The sequence below is a fragment of the Anomalospiza imberbis genome, chromosome 1 (assembly GCF_031753505.1).
Source record: "Anomalospiza imberbis isolate Cuckoo-Finch-1a 21T00152 chromosome 1, ASM3175350v1, whole genome shotgun sequence".
NCBI classification, from domain to species: domain Eukaryota; kingdom Metazoa; phylum Chordata; class Aves; order Passeriformes; family Viduidae; genus Anomalospiza; species Anomalospiza imberbis.
This window is the reverse complement of record NC_089681.1, coordinates 24,082,377-24,092,471: the sequence shown is the minus strand read 5'-3', so window position 1 is coordinate 24,092,471 and position 10,095 is coordinate 24,082,377. Positions and strand designations below refer to the sequence as shown.

General features: G+C 45.5%; 1 long non-coding RNA gene across 1 annotated transcript; it reads left to right on the top strand.

Moving 5' to 3' along the window:
* The first annotated feature begins 6,223 nt into the window (after nucleotides 1-6,223).
* On the top strand, nucleotides 6,224-8,273 carry LOC137470959 (uncharacterized). Its single transcript, XR_010997325.1, has 2 exons — nucleotides 6,224-6,873; nucleotides 7,060-8,273. It is a non-coding gene; the product is annotated as an uncharacterized lncRNA (long non-coding RNA).
* The last annotated feature ends 1,822 nt before the right edge of the window (nucleotides 8,274-10,095 follow it).

The following is a 10,095-nucleotide window of genomic DNA, read 5'->3' as shown; positions in this document are numbered from 1 at the left end:
CACCTGGAAGTGGAATTAAGTGGTCGTATCTGAAGAGACTAAACAAGCAAGGCACAGTTGTTTCAGATACCTTCCACAGCAGATCAGTCGCCTGTATCTTGAATTCTGTTCTATTTGCAGCTGAGCATCCTAAGGCGCAGTGGCTCACAGGTAACAGGAAAAAACAGCTGGAGAATGCCAGGTTTGCTTGAATTGACTCTGGGCACACTCATGATTCAGTGAAAGAACAAAAGGCCAAACTTGAGGCGTTGATTCTCTTCAGCTCAGTTCTTACCCAAGGATTTCAGGAAAAGTGTGGCCTGAAAGAAATTTTGTGTGTGGTCTCAAGATTTTATTACCTATATGTAATGCAGTGAGAATTAATTACGTCCCATGGGACTCTGACCCTCCCAAATGAAACTCCAAGATCCTGGATCCTGATAGAATGATGCAAAGTGGCCAAATTTGGTAATGGATTGAGTTGGGATCTTCCATGGTCTTAACCACCACTGAGGGAAGGTTTGAAGGTTATAATGTCGTGATGGAAAAACCTCTTCAAACTATTACAAGACATTATAATTTATAGAAGTGCTCAAGCTTAAATATCTTACAAGATCCTACTGACTTCTGCTGGCCCTGGAAATGAAAGGAACAGAGCAGTTCTATGCAGTCATTTCTACTTTTCTCTCTTGGCTTGTAACCAAACTTTGGAGAAGGATGCCAGCATCAGCCAGATGTGCAGAGACACATATGCTCTGAAACTCAGTATTATGGCATCAAGCTTTTCAGTGTTCTCCCCATGTCCAGAAATCACAGCCCCAAGCTGAGTGCACAGGCATGCTCTGCAATGCCTGGGGAGAGCTGAGTACCTCGGCTGGGCTCCACAAATGCCTACAGCATAAGGAGAAAGGAAAGACACAAGGGCATTTTAATCATGGTGCCAAGTCTTTGACAACTAAACATCGACCTGAGATTATCCTCAGGGAATTTATTGGTTGGGGTAGGTGTTTAGTGTGTCCAGATGTCTCACAGCGCAGCCTTCAACTGCAAAGTTGTTTCAGGACTCTGTGTATTTCAGTGCCTATAGCAGGACTAGGGCAGTACTTTGGTACCCAAATTCCTTTGCTTCTGTAGCCCACAGTGTCTGCACTTGTATCCTGGTGTCCCCAGTCAGGTGTCGGCTGCAGCTTTGATTTACACTCTGGTCATTCCCATCAGTATCCTCCCATCATACCTCCCAGCAGTAACCATTCCCATCGTAACTCAGGACAGAGGCAGTCACCAGATCGAGATATCACTGATTTCAATGCAGAAACAGAGACACCGTGCTTTACTGGTGCCTGGAAGGAGCGATCAGCCGCACACAAAGTGTGCTTTGTAGCAAAGTCGCTGGTAGCAGGCGCTCCCGATGCATGACTGCTGCTCTGTCACCGCCGGCAGTCCCCCGAGAGCCGGCGCTCCCCGGCCAAGGCTCGGCAGCGCCGGGACCGACGGAGCGTGAGCAGCTGCTGCCACCCTCAGGTCACCTCTGAGCAAACCTCGCCTTCTGCCTCTGCTGAAGGCGCTCTAAAAGAAGGGCATTGGAAAGGGAACAGAGCAGAGCCGCTGCTGACTGGGCTCTCACACCCTATTGGCGTGTCGGCATTGCTTCCTGTGGACGTGCCAAGAGTTTCGTCTGACGCGTTCTGTGTAAGAGCAGGAACCGAGGCATCTCTGACATAAAAGGGCAGAGCAGGAGGACCCGCAGGGCCACAGTCATAGAATCATGGAATTGTTTAGGTTGGAAAGGCCTCCAAGATCATTAATTCCAACTTTTAATCTGGCACTGCCAAGTACAGCAATAATCATGTCGCCAAGTGCCACCCCATCCCTTTCCCAGGCACACTGTTCCGGTGCTTGAGTATCCTCACGACTGAGTTTCATGTCCAGGAATGGGGCTGCAGTGCAGACCTGCAGGCAGGGAGCAGCACACTTCTCTCTCTGCTGCATGATGCCTCGGCTCTCCCAAAACCAGCCCAGCACACCTGAGCAGCCAGACAGGCAACTGCATCCAGCCTGCAGGAACGCATAGTTCAAAACAAGCTGTGCCTGCCCCAGGAGCATGATATCGGCAAGGACTGGAACTGCAGGAGGGAAACTGGAAACCAGAGCTGAAGAAGGAGGTCCCAAATCACCTTAATTCCCCACTACCAACGCCCCAGGTAAATCCCCAGCTGAAATTAGACTCTCACACCCTTACACTTCGCAGCTAGAACCACTGCTGCCGAAAAAGCTGGACAAAAGCACAGCATCAAGCAATCCTAATTGCTTTTAAACAAGTGTTTTGCTTGCATTTGTGCCACCAGGCACCACCTACATCAGCTTGTACCAGCTGAGGGGCATAGGCATTGACAAAGGTGAGATGAGAGAGCAACAGGGGAGAGAACTTCCAGTGCTGTGAGGCAGGGTATCACTCCAAAGACAAGCAGTGCGCCTTCTCACTTCCAGAGCTGCTGCACTGCAGGAGGAGGGATGAGCTTGGTGGAGAGAACTTGGCTTATGGCAGTCCTTTGCAGCCACGGCTTGGCTTTTACTACTTAACCAGTTAATCAAAAAACAACTTGAAGCCAAATCTTTGCTCTCCTGGTCTACCTGTGGTCTTTTCAGTACTGTGATACCTCTGCAATTCTCCTAGGGAGAGGAAAAGAAATTGTCTGAGGATAACTTTTACAGGCACATCTCAGTGCAGAACTAAATAAGCCATGTCCTGGGGGAAATTTCATGTCTTCTTGACGATGTATGCTCAAGGTGAATGCTGGTGAGTAATATTTTTCTTGGAAGCTTCTTTCCAGAAGTTGCTTTCATGCCAAAGTAGAGGGAAAGCAGAAATTATTTTCCAAACAATTATTGTTCATAGTAGTGTCAAATTCAGCAATATTGTCATCTCCAGCATGTTCTTCCCATCTAATATAGTGTTTGTTGGTGTCTGAGACCATCAAGGTAATTTCTGGGCCGTGTTTAGTTTTCAAATCGAAGGTGAGATTTTTTGCAACACTTCAGCAGTTTCTCCAACAGCTTCTCAGACCATTAAACCTTGCAACATCTTTGGGAGGAGATACACAGATTACTATTGCTTTTGTGTTCAGCTTTTCTTTATTGTACAGCTATGCAAAACAACATAGTTTGTCAATGGCCAGACAAAGAGTAGAGTCATTGCTAAAAGCATCTTGATGAAAGCTGGTGCTACAATTTCAAGTGGCTTTCAGGTTTAGGCAATCTTCCACTGTTCATCTGTATGCCACGGGCTCCTTGGTTAACTCTGGTTTCTGGAAGCTGCCAACATACAGTTAGTAAAAGACCTCACAACTCTTTGCAGCCTGCTGATTTCATCCTGGTCATATTGAGTTTTCCACTACAAAGCAGGATTCCTGATCTCTTTCATCATATCAGGTTTTAAAACCTCACTGCCCCTGAGCAGATTCTTTTGTTATACATCTATCACAGGTTTTAGACCCCAAGGAGCCCTTGACAGTAGTTGGTGACCATTAGTCAGTAACATGCCTTGCAGATCTGTGCTTTCTCCATATTCCTAATACAGTCAGGAAATCACTTACATTGGAAGGTGCCTTAGGAGGTCCTCTGGTTTAACCTTCTACTGAGAAAAGCACCAACTTCAATATTAGATCAGGTTACTTGCAATTTTGTTTCAGTCTGGTTTCAAAAGCTGCTAATGATAGAGCTTCCACAGACTTCTGGGAGACCTATTTCAATGTTAATCTCTTTTGCTTTGTGGTGGTGGTTGTTGTTGTTCCTATTATTTCCATTCAGATTTCAGATTTTCTCATTCTACAGTCAATAACTGTCCCCTCTTACTCTGTTGTTGTGCAGCTCTGATAAGAGTTCAGATCCACCTTCTCTCTAAACCTCAGGCTGGATTACTGATTTCTCCCATAGACAGCCACGTGTTGCACAGAATTTGACTAATTTATCTTCACATCACTGCTGTATGATGAAAGAGTTCCTAACTGCATTTATAAGGTGGAGCATATAAACTAAAGACAGCAATCCAAAGTTACAGAATCACAGAATAAGCTGAGCTGGAAGTGAGCATCAAGATCAGCAAGTCCAACTCCGGGCCCTGCACAGGACCATCCCCAGGAGTCACACCATGTGCCTGAGAGTGTTTTCCAAACTCTTTTTGAACTCTGTCAGGCTTGGTGCTGTGACCACTTCCCTAGGGAACCTGTTCCAGTGCCCACCCACCCTCTGGGTAAAGAACCTCTTCCTGACATCCAACCTAAACCTCCCCTGAACAACTTCAGGACCCTTGGTGTCGGAACCCAGAATGTCCCTTGGACACTCTTGGATGTTCTGGGCCCAGGTCAAAAGCATTTGAGACCCTGGAATGCAGCCACAGACCCCTGTGGCTTTGAACCTGATCCATGGAACAATTTACCAACCTTGCAGGAAGAACAAGAAATCACAAAAGTTTAGATATTATAGTAGAAGTAGTCACAAAGTGAAAGGAAGAGTTTTTGAGTGCAGTACAGGGGGGTATTAGGCCTTGTACAGAGGGGTCTGAGTTTTGTACATGGGGGTCAGAGGTTCTAAGATGGAGGGACTTGGGTGTGCCCTGTCCTCTTTCCTTCTTCTTCCTAACCTCCATGTTCTTGGTGATGTTGGCACTCACAGATTGCTTTAGAGTAAAAAGTCACTGTTCAATATAGGTGATGGGCTTTGGGGAAAAACTGTAAACATCTAATACGTAATATAAGATATAAAAGAGGGCACCAGCCCCCTGGATGTCGGAGTGTGCCCTTGCCTGACTGCTGAATGGACCACAGCAGCTCAGGGAGAAATCTTTTAGATAACATGTAATAAACTACCTTGAGACCGGACAACAGAAGACTACTGAGTCTTTCTTTGGAGACACGGGTTGGAGGAGAGACTTTACCACCATCCCGGGCTCACCTCAACCGGGCGTGAGTTCGGAGACCTTGGGTCCAGTCACTGGTCACCACAGAGACAGGATCAGTGCCTGCCCCTCCTCGTCCCCTCATGAGGGACTTGCAGACTGCAATGAGGTATCTCCTCAAGCTCCTCTTCTCCAGGCTGAGCAGACCAAGTGACCTCAGCTGCTCCTCATACACTTCACCTTCCGTAAGGCCCTTCACCATCTTTGTTGCTCTCCTTTGGATGCTCTCTAATACTTTAATATCTTTCATATTTTGTTATGACCAAAACATTGGCTAATTTGGAATGACTTCTGAAATGATACCAGATTTCTGTATATATAGAAAACACCAATTCTATTCACATCAGCTGCAACACAATTTATTCCCAGGTTGCTATCTATCCTCTTAGCTGGATGAAACAAAGAAATGGAATATGTGCTCACACAAGACTTCATTCTGATGCATATGTACAAGGTCATTAAATGTCCACAAGGCAACTCTAATCCTGAACATCCACAGCTTGCAAAACAGTATCTGTGTCCTTTAAGAGGTCATGCTGCAATGAAGGTTGCACACTTTTTCATCTGGATTATACTTTCAAATTTCCAGTGATTCACAAATCAATAGCAAAGAAGTCAATGACTCTAGAAGCTTACAGACATGAGCTGAGAGGAAACAATTGCTTTGCTAGTGACTCCACGGGTGTATTGGGTTTGAGTAGGAAGATTTCGGCAGCAGGGGGCTTCCAGGTGTGAGAAGCTGCTTAAAGCTTTCTCCATGTCTGATAGAGCCAATGCCAGCCAGCATCAAGACAGAGCCACAGCTGGCCAAGGCTGAGTCAGTCAGGAATGGTGGTGATACCTCTGGGATAATGCGTTTAAGGGGGAGGCAGAAAGGAAGGGTCTGGAAATGTGGAACAGCAGCTGGAGGAGAGGAGTGAGAACATGTGAGAGAAACACCGGCAGAGAGAATGAGGAGGAGGTGTTCCAGGCGCAGAAGCTGAGGCTCCTCTGGAACCCATGGTGCATAGCATGGAGGTCCAGAGTGGAGCAGAGATCCACCTGCAGCCTCCAGAGCACCCCATGCCAGAGCAGCTGGGTAACTGGAGGAGACTGTGGCCGCATGGAAAGCCCACACTGGAGCCGGACCTGTGCCCCATGGTGAGAGCAGCCCATGTGGAGCAGCTTTGCTGGCAGGACTTGTGACCCTGCAGGGGACCAACACTGGGGCAGCCTGTTCCTGAAGGACTGTACCCCAGGGAAAGGACCCACTCTGAAGCAGTTCGTGAAGAACTGCAGCCTATGGGAAGGACTCACATTGGAGCAGTTGTGGAGAATTGCCTCCCATGGGAGAGATCCCATGCTGAAAAAGGAGTCCAGTGTGAGCAGTTCTGTCTCTGAAGAGGAAGGAGAGGCATAGACAACCTGTGATGAACTGACTGCAACCCCCATTCCATGTTCCCCTGCACTGCTGGGAGGGAAGACAGAGAGAAAACTGGGTGTGAAGTTGAGCCCAGAAGAAGTGAGGGTGCGGGAAGTTGTTTTAAGATTTATTTCTCATTATCCTACTTGGAATTTGATTTACAATAAATTAAATTGATTTCCCCAAGTCAAGTCTGTTTTGCCCATGATGGCAATCAGTAAGTGATTTCTCCCTGTCCTCATCTCAGCCTGTGAGCCTTTTGTCTTATTTTCACACCCCTGCCCAGCTGAGGAGGAGAGTGATAGAGCAGCTTTGGTGGGAACCTGGTCTCCAATCAAGGTTAACCAACCACAATGAGCATTTACCAAAAGCAGAATGTGAGACCAGGAATCATGGGGTCCATTACAGGACCTGGAGGTCCTCCACTCTCACTCCTTTCACCAAATTCAACCCTTCTTTCTGTTTATTAGTGATATCTGGTTCCAATCTTGATTTTTTTTTTTAACTTTCATCCCCACACATCCTGCTCAGTCAGCAGGTCACCATTTAAGCCTTTGTTTTCCCAGTCTTCATCCTCTCTCCTATCATCTCCTTGCTTTCCTAAGTCCCCTCCACTTCCTTTTCTCTCTCCATGACAACCCTATCTCTTCAGTTTCCTTACCCCAAACCACCTTGGCTATAGTGTTACTGCAGTGAGTGACATGGTTCTTTTTTCCTCCAGGAGATGGATGGGATGGCTGATTTAGGACATGGATGAGACAGCAGTTCCTTGCTGTCAACTGTGGCACTGTGCCCTGCCCAGCAGAGAGCAACTGGAATCAAGAATTGCAGAAAGAATCTCTTGAAACAACTCTGGTTAGACTGCATTTAGTCACTCTGTGGGATCTGGGGCATTCACTGGTCAAAGCTCTGAGGGAATGCAGCTTGCTCAAACTGATAAGACTTTGCAGTTCTGAGTCTCATAAAAACCTAGTGTAGAAGAAATCAGGGGACATTTTAGCTGCTCAAAAGAAAGAATATTCCTACTGCCTGTTTTTTTGCAAATATTTATAAACTGGTGCAGAAACTAAGGGGAACAGTGAAAAACATGTTAGCGCAGAAGCCATGCCTTTTCCTCCTATTTTTTCTCACCTCTATTTTAAGTCCTTATCCAAAATATGAAGGCAAGAAGGCATTTCAGCAGAAGGGTTTCCAGTTCTGGAATAAGAACAAAACAAAGTGTTTTCTCCTACCCAGTCTGAGGAACAGATCAGATATTTTTGCTGAAGGTTTTGATGCAACACAAACATAAATCAGCCTGGCAGAAAAAAAAAATGATGGGGAAACAAAAGGGAAAGTTTCATAGCAGCAAAGGAAAGAGGAAAGTGGTGTATAGTAGGAAGTGCTGGCCAGCTTTAACATTAGGAAGCACTGTTAACCCCTTCTACATTTGTAGTACATACATCAAATGTGACATTAGCATGAATAACACACAAAGGTTCATCTACTTAACTCATTGCTTTGGGAATTGAATTTAGATCTTGGCTCTGCAAAGTTTTGGATAAGCCTTGAGTCCTGCACAGAACTCTGGCTCAATGAGGCTGTGGAGACCTGTCTGCCCAAACCAGCTACAGCATGAAAACCCCATCAAAGGCAACATGTTCCAGGTGGAGGGAGAAAATTTCAGACTGCACTTCTATTGTTGAGCAAATCTATCCCTCAAAAGGAACCTTGAAAAGTCAAGGGTCAAGAGGGAACTCTATTACATGTCATAACTCATACTCTCGAAAACTAAAACCTGGGCCAAGGTAGTGATACATGAACAGAGGGAAAAGATCTATGACTAACTGACAGAAAACACCCAAAAAGCTAGTACAGAGGGACCCAGGCTTTGTCACAGTGACTGACATTTTGCCTACTTGGAAGGAAATTAATTAGAGGAGAATGAAGAGCATATGTTGTCAAGTGGGTGTAAATCAAACTAAGCAAACAAAGGAGTACAGGGAGAACTCAGGCTGACATCAAGGCTGAGAGAGAAGAAAAGGCTGGAAGCAGAAACAGCCACAGAGACTTTTAGACGGACATATTTCCTTCAAATCTGTTTATATTTCCACACGCTGATGAAAAGCTGGGAGAAAGGTAGCAGCAACCAATGCACCTGAGAAGGGAAATTTCTAGCACCATACTCAAAAGTTGGTTGCAGTGTTCAGGATTACTTATCTGGTCCTGACTGGTGCTGCTTCTGCAAACACGTACCACCTCGCAGGAGTGGAGCAGGGCATCGTACATTCTAAGTCCTGTGAGTACCTGTGCCTACAAAAGCAGTCTTGCTTTTGTACCAAGGAGAAGCACACAGGGCTGCGTTAAAAACAATTTTCAATTCAGCTTATTCTTCAGTTACTCCATAAAGTCCAAAGTGGTTTTTCTCATTGTTCTTTATAGCCTTCCCAGATCTTCTAGCCACAAACACATAATTTATTTAAGCCACACATAAACAACCATGATTTACATCAACTTTTCATTCAATGGAAAGCACATGAAAGAACTACTTTCCTTCTGTGTGTTACTTGCCTGTAAGGGCTGGAGCATGTCTTTCCAAATTCCTGATGGTAAACCCAAGCAGTTGTCAAGTCTTGTTCCCTATTTGGCATTTTAAGAACGTCCCATGAGTTTTTTCCATTACAGAATCATTCAGTCACCATTTGGCACCTCTCTGTACCAGATGACAAGTGAAAGAACTTTATGACCTCTGAAAAAGGCAGACCCTTAACCGGACTTGATGTCAACCTCTTGTCAGAGTGCAAGACATATCTATGGCAGTTGCCATGCAAACTTGTATGACACCAAAGTGAATGGAGTTACAATTCAGCTTGTTATTCTTTAAGTGAATAATGATTAAGGGTCACTATCTCAGAGACAAGAAAACTCGTGCCAAGATGGTTAAAAGCTGAATCAACAAAAACAGTCACATGAAACCCATTAAAAAAAACTTTGCTGCAGTATACAGAAATAAATAAAACACCACTCCTTTTGCTTTTTAAAATCAGGGTTGGTCTCAGGCAGGAACACACAGTACACTTGTCTCTCTGGCAGCATGCCCTGTACCAGAAGTAATTGAAATTCTCCAAAATCCCCTCCTCCCATCTAAGACCTGTCAAGGAACAAACACAGTATCGATTGCCATATCTGAGGACTGGCTGACAGGCCTCCCTGCCCAGTGTGATTCAGAGACCTGCAGCAGCTATTCTAAGATTAGCAGACCATTCCCTAAGGAGTGTGTCTTCCTGATCTCTCTTCTGACAGGGTGAGCACTCATCACTGGGCCACTGGTGAAAACCAGCTCAAATAAGTGTTATTCCAGGGAATGCCCTAAAACAGCCTCAGCTCTGATGGAGCACACCCTGACCTGATAACCTTCAACATCTCACACCTATAAAGGCACTGGGATGTTTAGCTGGCACTGCCCTCAACACCTCCTGCCCCAGGCATACCTCTCTACTGATCCCATAACACTAATAAATGTCAAATATTGGCAATCTTTGCTCAGCTGTTGTTGAAAGAATATGCTGCTTGCCACTGTACTTACACCTGTATCTGCTGCTCTTCATGCTGCAATAAAAAGGCAGCATTTGAGACCTGTGGTTAGGCAGATTTGCCTTGCTCCTTGGCATATGTCCATAAGAACTACCATTTGGTGGATTAATGCTTGCCTCCTTCAAAAACTGGAAAAGGCAACCAAGTGCATTAATTAACAACTGGTATTTCAAGCAGAGCAAGTCTT